General features: G+C 44.9%; 1 protein-coding gene and 1 long non-coding RNA gene across 5 annotated transcripts in view; both read left to right on the top strand.

Moving 5' to 3' along the window:
• Positions 1 to 13,758, top strand: part of SVEP1 (sushi, von Willebrand factor type A, EGF and pentraxin domain containing 1) — a 182,694-nt gene that overhangs the window by 31,180 nt on the left and 137,756 nt on the right. The gene's annotated exons all lie outside the window — the stretch shown is intronic.
• On the top strand, positions 430 to 6,844 carry LOC132249457 (uncharacterized). The gene is made up of 3 exons (XR_009460931.1): positions 430 to 1,726; positions 1,943 to 2,145; positions 3,239 to 6,844. It is a non-coding gene; the product is annotated as an uncharacterized LOC132249457 (long non-coding RNA).

Here is a 13,758-nt window from a genome sequence, read left to right as displayed (position 1 = left end):
ATGGACTGTAAGGTGGATAGGAAGCTGGCTGAATTGTTGGGCTCAATGGGTAGTAATCAATGGCTCAGTGTCTAGCTGGCAGCCAGTATCGAGTAGAGTACCCCAGGGGTCAGTCCTGGGGCTGGTTTTGTTGAATATCTACATTAATGATTTGGAAAATGGGTTGTATTGCACCCTCAGCAAGTTTGCGGGTGACACAAAGTTGGGGGCTGTAGTGTATATGCTGGAAGATAGGGCTAGGTTTTCGAGTGACCTAGACAAATTAGAGAATTGGGCCAAAATTCTCATGAAGTTCAAGAAGGACAAGTGCAAAGTCCTGCACTTAGGACAGAAGAATTGCATGTACTGAGTGGCTAAGCAGTGGCTCTGCAGAAATGAATCTGGGGTTACAATGAACAATGCGATGCATGTGAGTCAGCAGTGTGCCCTTGTTGCCAAGAAGGCTAACAGCAGATTGGGCTGCATTAGTAGGAGCATTGCCAGCAGATCAAGGGAAGTGATTTTTCCTCTCTCTTCTGCACTGCTGAGGCCACATCTAGAGTACTGTGTCCAGTTTTGGGTCACTATAGAAAGGATGTGGTCAAGCTGGAGAGAGTCCAGCAAAGAGCAATGAAAATGATTCGGGGACTGGGGCACATGACTTGCGAGGAGAGACTGAGGGAACTGGGTTTTAGTCTGCAGAGGAAAAGACTGAGGGGATTTGATAGCAGCCTTCAACTCCCTGAAGGTGGTTCCAAAAAGGATGGAGCTGGACTGTTCTCAGTGGTGGCAGATGACAGAACAAGAAGCAATGGGTTCAAGTTGCAGCAAGGGAGGATTAGGTTGAATATTAGGAAAAACTTTCTCCCTAGGAAGGTGGTGAAGCACTGGAACAAGTGATGTAGAGAGGTGGTGGAATCTCCATCCATGGAGGTTTTGAAGGCCTGACATGACAAAGACTTGGCTGGAGTAATCTAGTTGGGGATGGTCCTGCTCTGAGCAGGCGGTTGGACTAGATGACCTGAGGTCCCTTCCAATCCTCATTTTCTATCATTCTATGATTCTAAGAACCGAGAGCAAAACAACGTGAGTACAAGATGAACCCTTTTTCCTGGACACCTCTTCTGGGTCAGGGATTTTTATAGGACAGGGTGAAGGGTCAGCTGACCCTGGCTGCCCATTCCAGTGGCAGATAATGGGTGGGTGGCTAGGACCCTATGGAAAGTTTTGACCAGCTGTGTCCCACATAGATGCTGAGCTGATAAGACTGCAGACTGGGAGGAATGGCTATGATGGGAAGGCTAAAGCCCTGATTTCAAAGCCAGGGCCTGATCATGTTTGTATATATACACACATGCATAGATAGCATATATGTATGTGTACACACACACATGCACACACGTACACCAGAGATGGCTACTGCCATCCCACCCTTTTTAAGCTATAAAGTAGATAACTCCTCCTATGCAGTGACACACAAAATGCCAGAGTATGTTGTATTTCTTTGCCTACTTCCTCTTCTCTTTCTCATGAGGTTAGGGAATATACCTTGCTGACTTTTCTTCCACCTTGTGGCAGGGCACTGTGTGTGCCTGCCACTTTAAGGGCCTGGAGCTGGCAGCCACCAGGTGCCTGATGAGGGCAGCCATTTTGGAGTCAAAGGCTGCCTATATAAACAGGGCAGTTTGGCTGCTGGAGGCCAGGCAACAACATTGCCTGGCCAGAGGGCTGCTGAGATCAACTGGAGGTAAGGGAGGAGCTGTAGGGGGATGGTCAGGAGGCTTCTGGTCCTGGGCATGACTTAAAACTGCACCCTGCCGGGAGTGGGTGGCCTGGTGGGGCTCTCAGTGGCGCGGGAGCCCCCAGGAAATGCCAGGCCAGTTACCACCCCGGTGAAAGGCAGGTCAGGGCGCCTTAACCCCTAGCCCCCACCACCGGGTGGGTAACCCCTGTGTTTGTGAAGGGCCCAGAGAGCAGACCCTGGGAGAGAGTGAGGGGCTAGAGACCCGACCCGAATGGGAGAGTACCCTCGACTGGCTCATACTGGGGCAGCATTGTGGAGAAGGCCCTGGAGAGAAGGGCGGCGTTATTGCGAAGGCCCCAGAGAGAGAGCGGCGCTGCAGAGGATCCCTGAGAGAGGGCAGCACTACGGAGAAGACCCCAGGGGTAAAGGATGGCAGCTCTAGGATGTCTGAGCCATGTGATTTAGCCGGGCGGCTTTAAGTTATGTCGTAGCCTAGGGGCTTGCATTTTGCTTTGTTGTTGTATCACCGGTGGTTTGGGTGAGGCTATTAGGGGTTGGAGGAGGCCTCATAGGGGGACCCCAGCGCCAGTAAGGGAGCGGCGTACGCGGTGCATAGACCCCAGCCCCAGGAGGGGCACTACTGAGAAGCCCCAGTGTGGGTGTGGTGAGCCCCAGAGAGGGGGCACTATTGAGAAGTCCTAGTGCGGGTGCGGCGAGCCCTGGAGAAGGGGGCAGTAGTGCTGAGAAGGCTCTAGAGAAGGGGGCAGCACTTGAGAAGGCTCGAAGACAGGGCAGCCGTACTGAGGAGCCCCAGAGAAGGGGGCGGCATTATCAAAAGGGGCAACATTATTAGGAAGCCCAAGTGTGGGCATGGTGAGCCCCAGAAAGGGGGCACAGCGAGCCCCAGAAAGGGGGCAGCATTATTAGGAAGCCCAAGTTGGGCACAGCGAGCCCCAGATAGGGGGCAGCACTACTGAGAAGCCCAAGTTGGACACGGCAAGCCCCAGAAAGGGGGGCAGCATTATTAGGAAGCCCAAGTGAGAGCACGGAGAAGGAAGGCCCAGGGAGAACAGGAAGGGGCTAAACAGTGATAGAATTAAGACAAAGGTGATTACATCGGCGAGGTGGGGACTGCGGTGTAGGGGAGGAAACGGAGCCGCAGAGAGTGCCCCCTGGCATTGGGGCACTAAAATGGGCAGCCTCCTGCTTAATTGACATCCATTAATGAATCAATTAACATCAAGGCGTGGCGGGTGAGAAGGCAGGCAGTTGGCCCAAGAACAGGTGGGCGGGCCATGGAGATCGGCCCTGAGTAGGCCCCCTGTTACACACCTACAATAAATAGTGTTCTTTCCAGAGAGGCCCTCAGGGCAAATAGGATTTGATCGCACTGGTTCATCTCTCAGATGATGATACCATGCTGACATTCAATTTGGGTGGACTTGGGTATGGGGAAAGATTGCCATGTTTTAAATCAGAATCTTCTTTTGTGTGTGTGTTTTGTTTTTCTTATAGCATACTTTCTACTGCACAAGACATTCTTGAAGATGTATGATTGACAAGGCACAGAGTAGTAAACAAGATTTATAGCATATGCCAATTTAATAGTTTTTCTTTTTTTTTTTTCTTCCACTGCTGAAGAGTAATGTATAAATAATTACTGAAGTGAAGAATTTAAATAATACCCTATGGATGGACAATCCAAGAAGCTGTTTAGACTTCAGCTACATTTTTTAGCAAGAACACAACTTCATAATTGCAATCTGAATATGTAACAAATCAGTGGTTTTGTAAGCAAAATAGTTTTTGTTAATTAGACCTGTATGAAGCATTCCCAATAAAATCTGAAATCACATGACATTTTGACTCTATGCCAAGCTTAACACCCAGATCAACATCACTGATAGATCTGTTAAAAGTCTCAAGGACAAAGAATAATAGTCACAAACTGATTGAAGATCGCTTCAGGCTAGACTTAAGGAAAAACTTCTTTACAAGTTAAGTGCTGAGAGTTTTGGAACAGGGTCCCCACAGAGGTGCTACAGTCATCCACCCTGGCGATCTTCAAAAAGCATCTTGATGTCCATCTTGCTGGGATCATCTGATCCCAGCAGTCTTTCCTGCCCAAGTGCAGGGGAGCTGAACCCAATGATCTGTAAGACTATGAAATCTAGATCCAGCTTGAGAGAACTTGAGCAAAACTATTGTTTTGCATAGACTGCATGCAAAATTTTTGGCTCCTCAAGGTTGTGAGCATATTTCTGTTTGAGTTCCTGGTGACTTTTATGAAGTTCAGTGCTTATGTACTACTACAAGTTCTTTATTTGGTAGGACAGGAAGAGCCTTAATACCGCTCAGGAGTTGAAATAGGCTAGCCAAAGAATGCAAGGAATCTGCTCTGGCATCTACCGCCCTCCCTTCCTTACTTCTCTTGATAAGAGGCTTCTGCTTATTTTTGGATATTGGGTAGCCTTTTGTTGTCATTTTCAGGTAATTCTGTAACTCTGTCTGCAGCGATAGCAAATGGTGGAGTTGTACCAGCAGGTGTTCATTATGAATTTGTCATGCTCTGGGTAAAAAATGCCCAGAGTACATGGAATACCTGGAAAATGTAAGCATGGTTAGGATTTGCAGACTTTTAAGGAGCTCTGTGTACCTGGATTTGTGACAGGGAAATCCGAGAAGAACCCTGAGTAACTGGCTGAGATCTCACCAGTAAAAAAAGGGGGAAAGAAGGCTGGCAGGATGAGGAGATTGGAGAAAGGATTATAAAAAGCTCCACCTTTACCTCAGTAAATATTCAGGCTGAATTGTCTGGCTGAGTGAAGGTTTGAGAGTCAGTTCACAGGAACATGGGGAGTCTAATAAGATTTCTGTATTTGAAAATTAGATCATAATGTAGCTGTAGAGCAGATTGGACCAGTTATAACACGTGGCTACTACTGCAGTTACATTGCACGTCTTTTTGTATCATATTTTACCAAAACAACTGAACATGTGCTATCAGCATCTCGGAGTTAAATACTAATGTATTATTTTTAAATTGGTTCTCTTGATTGGAATTGTCTCAGGCTGTGGGATTATTTTCAATAGATTTATTCTGTATATGTTATGACTGTTCACAGAGGCTTTTATGTTACCGAGCTGTACTAAAATGATCAATGATAACAGAAGGAAAGTATAAAAAATGGAGAAAACACTGACCTGAATTGACAACTTAGATTTAGGATTTTAGCAATTAAAAGATGAGAATTGGTGTCTGCTCTCTACCACTACAGAGTTCATTCGTCATTACCATTTTTTGTTCCTTGAGGCTGTCTGATGTTTTCCAGACAACAATCTGAACGTGACATTATGATTGAAAAGAGCAGAAGGAATGTCTTATGGTGGGGATATTGAAGGTTAAAGTGCAGAATGAAAAAACTGATGGGATAAATTGATGGGAAGATGTGTAAAAGCTGACAAGCAATGCAGACAAGGAGATGCATAGGTGCTAAGTTAATTTCCATTTAACAAACATTTGTAAAAATCATGATCTTTATTCATGTCTTTAAGTGAAAACCATCCTTATTGGCATTTTGTCTTAAAAAGATTAAAGGTAAAAATTACAATATTTCCTAGGGTTTTTATTTTGGTTGTTTTTTGGATGGGGGCATTGTTTGTTCTTATTTATATTGGATTTGTGGGGGTGGAGGGCAGAGGATGTTTCTTTGCAAATATACACATGGATGCAAGAGCCCAACTTTTGTGTTTTGCCTTGGAAACTCATTTACTGGTTCTCCATAATGCTGGTGTGCCTAAGATGTAAAGTAAAAAAAAATAAGTAGAGTATGGATAAGATGCTGTGGGTTTTGCTGTAATTGAGCAGGTATTGCCAGACCAAAAGAGTATTTCCAGTAAAAAATTGTCCCCTAGTAAATCATCCATTTCAGCAGCTCTTTTATGGGAATATCAGTTCAAAGCTCATATATCATTAGTATGTGCTTTGATTTGGTAGAAATGGCTCTGACTAAGATTATTACATTTGATGGGGTAATATTTTTGCCACATTGAAGTGGTTTTTCATACCCTGCAAATGGTTCTTGGCACCAAAATAATTTATGTACCCTGCAACTAACTTCATTGAAGAAAAATAAGACATTTTATATGGTAAATGCTGACTTTTTTTTTAAATTATTATTATTATTTGCTTGATTTTATACTTTTCAAAACTGTTATTTTTGTATTTAATGGTAACACAGAAGGAATACATGTAGTATATAGCATTGTATATGTGAAGTGGTAAAAGGAAAGATTTCATAAATTGCTGGGAAGTGTTATTTATCACAAACTCATCTGATCAGATCTCCCCAAATAAAGCCTTATTAAAAAAAAAAAAAATGAATAGCAAATCCAATGCTTTACATGAACAAAAATGTAATAAGGAATTGGAGGGTTTTTTGATTTGTTTTTGTTTAGGTGTGTTATTAATGATTAGATTACCACAGCTCAGAGGTAGGAGACCACACACATTCATTCATAAGAGAAGCACATGTGGATCCCATCATCTTCAAGACAGAACTTTTATCCAGACATGACTTTAGACATACTACAATAACAACCTCTGGAACCAGACAATTAATTTAACACTATATACTGTAAATATGATGTTTTAAACACAAAGCTTAGTGCTTGGTTTGCATTACTGTGAAGAGAAAGCTTTTGTTATAGAGAATTTTTCATTGTCTCCATTTGCTGTGGTTAGAGATTTCGGGGGAAGCGGCAGAATACATGACCCATGGTTTTGCTTATTGTGTTAATGCTAATAGGCATGTCTGGCTTTACTGATGACTTTGGACTTTAAAGAGAGTATTACATGGGTCTTGGACCTTCAAAATGAGTAAGACTTCCAGCCTTTCTCAAGGGTTTGGAACAGGCGAGAAACTGTTTCAAACCCTCGGTACTCAACTTGTAAATAAGTTTTTACTTATAGATTCATAGATAGTAGGGCTGGAAGCAACCTTGGAAGATCATCGGGTTTAGCTGCCTGCACCAAGCAGGAAGGATAACAGAGTCAGGTGACCCCAGCAGGGTGACTGTCTAATCTCCTCTTGAAGATTTCCAGGGTAGGTGATTGTACCACCTCACCATTTACTTGTGTTTTCACATTCAACTAATGATCTCTGTGTGATCCTAGTATAGAAAATGAGGCATATGCAGTTGTAGCTTGTTGAGGCATACTATATACCTCACCTGGGGTTTACTTCAATTGCATGTGTTAGGATAAAAGATGTAATGCATTGTCTTTTGTATTTTTTGATGTAAGAAATGCCTGTATTTTTCAGTAAAGACAGACTTGGAAGGAATTATGCCAGCCCTCTACCACCCAGGGCTTCCTTTACCTTCAGCTTCCCAGCTATGGCAGGATTCCAGTCCCTTTGCATTACTGGTGGTACCATTTTTAGTCTTACATTCTTAATCCAGTGCTTTACAGTTGTTTTTTTCCTGGTTTTTTTTTGTTTGTTTTTTTTAATGGGTTTTGTTTCTGCCAGAGGATCTGTATCAGACTTCTTTGCGGAATTGTGACTTTAATTAGGACAACCTTGTGTAACTTCAAGTATTTTTTACACATTAGAACCATAAATATGTTGCTGGTAGTTTTTGTTTGTTTGTTTTAAAGGTGGACCTGAACTGATGCTGGTATCTCAAATTGAAAACAAGTATTTTGATAGTCTTTCAAGTATTAAGTAGATTTTATCTTAAGTGAAGAAAAACTAGTGCTATGAAAGGAGGGCGCTGGGAGTAAAATAACAAAGCAATCGCTCATATGTGGTCAAGTGCAGTGAGGGGGAAAGGTCAAAAAACTTAACAAACATGTTTTAATTTACTGCCTTTTCTGTTATGACCCCCCAAGGTTGTGAACCAGCAAAGTGCTTAAATGTAGGGTAAATTCTGAGTATATAAGAGTTCCCACACTGAAGTCAGTAATGTGTCAGCTCATACTCAGAGTTAAGTGAATATTTAAGTGCTTTGCTGGTTCAGCTACCTAAAGTCTTCAGGCGTATGAGTTGCTGAGTGACATCAGTTCAGATCAGCAGTTTTGGAGTCCTTAGCATCACTGATGTTACACAAGAAACATTTTAGGATTGAGATAATTTAATCAGTTTTGAATACAGCACTCCAAAAGTATAGTAGAACCCAGGTATGTTGCAGGATTAGGTTCCTTACTTCACAGTGAAGATGAGGGCTTGCAAACTAGGTAGAGAGATATACAAAGTCACAGCCAACAGCTGTACAGAACTGCTGAGAAGCTCCAGCTGTTTGCTGCAGCTTTTTTATTTCAAAGGGCATGTTTTGAAACTTCAGACACACTTTGTAGGATGTGAGTCTCTGCCAAATGAATCTACTGGGTTTGGCTTGTCACTCAGAGAACAAAGCTAGACCACTGAAAAGGCCACCTCTTCTTTCATGAAGATGGGTTTTTGTATGCGTCTGTCTCATGCACACATGACATTTATCAAATATGAATTGGTTTTGCTTTGTTTCAGTGTGTTGCTCTCTTGATGCTGATGGCAAAAGTTAAGAATAAATACTTTTACAGAAGTATGAATAACCAGGTTAAACTTCAATTTGTCACCTTTAAAACGGACGACAAAATCTTTTACCACCAGGTCAATGACTTGGGTAACCAAGCATTAGACCCAGTCTTCAGCTGCTGTAAACGAATGCAGCTCTGTTAATATAAATCGAGTTGCATGCATTTACAGCAGCTAAAGGTTAACAGCTAGGCAGCTCCAATATTGTTCTATGAGCATAAAAGAAACCAATTGAGAATAACCCCAAAATAAATTAATATAAGGCCTGTAATGTTCAAACAAAGCGTGTTGCCTTGGAAATGCCAGTCATCACTCATGAAAGTTTTCCATCTTAATTTAGGGTGTAGTTTGCTTCTTCACCAAAAAAAATTGAGAACATAAAAAAAAATATTCTCTCTGACTCTTCATTTTATGTATGTCTCCATTTTCAGACTAATGTTTTTACATATGTAGTTGACAGATAGATTTGGTTATTACAAAGTGACATGCATCGTTATATCATATTGTCAGACCTCTTGTCAGGTTGCCTTCTGTGTAGACAGTAACAGCAGGGCATATTTTCTGATTTATCTTTTAGTGATTGCCATGTTTGGGTGTGCTCACTCAGCGGAACTGAATGGAAAGAAAAGTTCAGTGGCAACAATAAAAGCAGGAGAATTTACAGGTTTGGAGAGAGCACAAACATTTATACCTACAGCATGAAGTCACCATAAAAATTCATGGCTGTCCTGTTAACTCAAAGACACATGCATACATTTTATTTTTAAATTTCCAAATAGAAGCCACACAGCTTTACAGGAAAACATAATTGGTTATTTACTATTTATTTCTTCTTTTCTCATCCATAATTTCACTCTAATTGCTGCCCTGCTACACACCCTTTTTCTAACTCATCAAGACTGTGAAAAGTGGTGTAACTTGAGCATGGTGACCAGGACAACCACTCTGGGCACTGACTTGGGGTGGGAGGTGAGGGGAATGGCTGTTGCCAGCAGCTGTATGATCTCACTGGTGGCACTGCAGCAACTATAACTAGTGCCCTGGGTGCTCAGCCACATTGACACCACTGCTGATGGGGACAAAGCATTACCCATGCAGGAAACTTCCATGTGGAAAGTTCTGAAAGAGTCATTCTTTAAGCATCACCAACTTAATAGTGAAACATTATATTTACGTGATTCCAAGACTAGGTTTTTACCCCCTATTAAACATGGGAGAAAAAAATCTCTTGTTTAGTACAAGGCAGTGCAGGGGCAGGCAGCTGTTGTATCTGTGGCCCCAACCCCAGGTCCAGCCTGGAGCAGACCTTAAACTAGTAAAAGATAACATGGATGGTTTTGCTTGAGTTTTATAGTTTCTAGGGTCAGAAGGGACCTGAACAGATCATGCCCTGGGCAGGAATGAGTGCTGGGATCATAAAACTGCAGCCAGATATCTATCCAACCTCCTCTTGAAGATCCCTAAGGTAGGGGAGAGCACCACCTCCCTTGGGAGCCCATTCCAGAGCCTGGCAACCCTAACCATAAAGTAATATTTCCTGATACCAAGCCTGAACTTCAATCAATTTGTGGCCGTTATTCCTTGTTATCCCGGTTGGTGCCTGGGGGAACAGAGCCTCGCTTATTTTCTGCTGGTCCCCCCCAGTGAGTTTATAGACAGCCACCAGATCCCCTCTCAGTCTTCTCTTGTGGAGGCTGAATAGATTCAGGCCCTTTAGTCTGTCGTCTTGGGCCTGGCCTGCTGCCCCCTGACCATGTGAGTGGCCCTCCTCTGGACCCTCTCAAGGTTAGCCACATCACTCTTGAAGTGCAGTGCCCAGAACTGGATGCAATACTCCAACTGCGGCCTGACCAGTGCTGCATAGAGGGGATAGCAAGATAGCAGGAATTGCCTCCCTGGACCTGCTTGTGATGCGTCTGTAGATGCATGACAAAGTGCAGTTAGCCTTACTGACTGCTTCCTCATGTTGGCGGCTCATGTCTGTGCGAGAGTCAGCAATGAATCCAAGTTCCCTTTCAGTCACTGTGTTGTTGAGAAGGGTGCTCACCAGCCTATAGGTATGTTGCAGGTTCCTTCTTAGATGCAGCACCTTGCACTTGTCTGCGTTGAATTCTGTTCTGTTCTCATCCACCCACCTCTGTAACCTGTCTAGGTCTAGCTGGATGCTCTCCTTCCCTTCCAGTGTGCCCACTTCTCCCCCCCCATCTTTGTGTCATCAGCAAATGTGGAAAGCGTACTTTCCATGCCCATCTCCAACTTGCTGATAAACATGTTGAATAACACAGGCCTGAGGACCAAGCCCTGGGAAACTCCACTGCCCACATCCCTCCAGGTCAAAAACAACCCATCCACCACCACTCTCTGGGTGCGACCATCGAACCAATTTGCCACCCCTCTGACTGTGTAGGTATCTGTGTCACAGTCGTCTAGTTTTTTTTATGAGAATGGGGTGAGAAACAGTGTCAAAGGTCTTCTTGAAGTCCAGGTAGACTACATCTACCTCAGCACCCACATCCAAGGACTTTGTGACCTGGTCGTAAAAGGAAACAAAGTCAAGCAAGATCTGCCCGCAGTGAACCCGTGTTGGTTGCCCCTGAGCATTACCTCCCATGCTGGGCCCTTGCAGATGTGTTCCTTGATAATTTTCTCAAAGGTCTTCCCAAGGACCGAGGTGAGGCTAACTGGCCCATAGTTACCCGGGTCCTCCTTTCTCCCCTTCTTGTAAATGGGAGGACCACATTGGCCCTTTTCCAGTCCTCTGGGACCTGGCTAGAGCACCGTGAGCGCTCATACAGCCGTGCCAGGGGCCCTGCTATGACCTAACAATTTTCTCAGTACCCTCGGATAAAGAGCACCCGGACCTTTTAATTTAAACACATCCAGCCCCTCCAAAAGTTCCCTAGCTAGATCGTCCCTGACCCTAGGCGTAGCGTCGTGTCCCCTGAGCCTGTCCGTAATCCTAGTGGGGGAGTTGTCCCAGTCCCTGCTCAGAAATATGAAGGCAAAGAATTTGTTGAAGAGATCAGCTTTTTCCTTTGTTGCCATCACCAGATTGCCAAGTCTGTCCTGTAGGGGCCCCACGTTATCTGGTGCCTTCTTCTTACTCCCTATGTATTTGAAAAAGGACTTTTTGTTATCCTTAATTCTGGTCGCCAGCCCTAGTTCCTAGTTCTAGCCCTATATCTCATTGTTCAGTGGGGATTTGAGGTACAATGCATTTTAACATAATGAGCTTAGGAGACTAGTGGGGGAGGCACTGAGGACCCAGAAGGTAGAGGAGATGGGAGTCCACGAGGGATGGCCATACCTTAAGGGGGCGATCCTCCAGGCCCAAAGGATAACAGTCCCTGAGAGAAGCAGGGCGGGTAAGAGTGCTCAGAAACCCCCTTGGCTCAGCAAGGGCAATCAGCAATGCCTGAAGACTAAAAGGGGGGCATACAACCAGTGAAAGGGAGGAGATATCACCAAGGAGGAGTACTCCTCCTCGGCCTGTGAGCGTAGGAGGGCTATTAGGAAGGCCAAGGTAGAGATGTAACTCAGGCTAGCGTCCAGGATTAAGGACAACAAAAAGTCCTTTTTCAAGTACATTGGGAGCAAGAAGAGGGCACCAGGCAATGTAGTGCCGCTGCAAGACGCAAACGGTAATCTTGTGCCTACGCCAGACAAAGCTGATATTTTTAACATTTTCTTTGCCTCTCTTTTCTTGAACAGGGACCAGGACATCCCACCTACTAGAGGTAGAGACAATCTTGGGGATAGCTCTGTCAGGCCTTCAGTCAGCGCAGATGTAGTTAGGGATCTTCTGGGAGGACTAGACATTTTTAAATCTGCAGGTCCAGATGCCCTCCACCCAAGGGTGTTGAGCGAGCTGGCAGGGGTCATCACGGAGCCCTTGGCCCGGCTGTATGAGCGTTCATGGCCATCTGGCCAGGTACCGGGGGATTGGAAACTGGCTAATGTGGTCCCAATTTTCAAGAAGGGGAGGAAGGAGGACCCACATAACTATAGGCCTGTAAGCCTCACCTTGGTGTTCGGGAAGATCTTGGAGAGAATCATCAAGGAGTGCATATGTGGGGGGCCTGCAGGGAAGATCATGCTCAGGGGTAATCAGCATGGGTTCATCAAAGGCAGGTCCTGCCTGACCAACCTGATTGCCTTTTATGACCAAGTAACTAAATCCTTGGATGATGGTGTTACTGTGGACATAGTTTTTCTAGACTTTAAGAAGGCCTTTGACACTGTCTCTCACTCCATCCTCATCAATAAATTAAGCAACTGTGGCATTGATGCCTACACAGTTTGATGGGTAAAAAATTGGCTGATGGGGCGCACCCAGAGAGTAGTGGTGGATGGGTTGTACTCAACCTGGCAAGATGTGAGCAGTGGGGTACCCCAGGGCTCGGTCCTCGGGCTCACACTGTTTAACATCTTCATCAGCAACTTGGACAAGGGGGTGGAAAGCACGCTGTCCAAGTTTGCTGATGACACTAAGATGTGGGGCGAGGTGGACACACTTGAAGGGAGATAGAGGCTGCAAATAGATTTAGACAGACTACAAAAGTGGGCAGATGAGAATAGGATGGGGTTCAACGTAGACAAATGCAGGGTGCTGCACCTTGGGAGAAGGAATCCACAGCATACGTACAGGCTGGGGAGTTCCCTTCTTGAAAGCACAGAGGCGGAAAGGGATCTTGTTATTGACTCCAAGATGAACATGAGCTGCCAATGCCAGACCGCAGCCAGCAAGACCAGCCATACCTTGTCGTGCATCCAAAGGTGCATCTTAAACCAGTCCAGAGAGATGATCCTCCCCCTCTATGCAACTTTGGTCAGGCTGCAGTTGGAGTACTGCGTCCAGTACAGGGTGCAGCACTTCAAAAGGGATGTGGCCAGCCTGGAGAGGGTTCAGAGGAGGGCCACCTGCTTGGTGAGAGGGCAGCAGGACAGGCCCTATGAGGAGAGACTGAACTGAAGGACCTGAACCTGTTCATCTTCAGCAAGAGGAGGCTGAGGGGGGACCTGGTGGCTGCCTACAAACTCATGAGGGGAGATCAACAGCAAATAGGCAGAGCTCTTTTCTCCCCAGCACCACCTGGTGTGATGAGGAATAATGGTAATAAGCTGATGGAGAATAGGTTTAGGTTAGAGATCAGAAGGCAATATTTTACAGTTAGGGTGGCCAGAATCTGGAACCAACTTTCCAGGGAAGTGGTCCTCACCCCTACCTAGGGCAAATTCAAGAGGAGATTGGATGATCACCTGTCTGGGGTCTTGTGAACCCAGCATTCATTCCTGCCTGTGGCAGGGGGTCAGGCTAGATGATCTGTTCAGGTTCCTCCTGACCCTAGCTACTATGAAACTATATAGTGCCTCCTTTAAATGTCTATCCCAGCATGCAAAGGGTATAGGAAATATTGTAACGCTACTAGAGTGTCTCATAAAATAGGTGCAGCAAGAGTA

Source organism: Alligator mississippiensis, chromosome 3 (genome assembly GCF_030867095.1).
Source record: "Alligator mississippiensis isolate rAllMis1 chromosome 3, rAllMis1, whole genome shotgun sequence".
Lineage (NCBI taxonomy): Eukaryota > Metazoa > Chordata > Crocodylia > Alligatoridae > Alligator > Alligator mississippiensis.
Note: the sequence above shows the minus strand (reverse complement) of the source record. Positions and strands in the feature narration are given on the sequence as shown.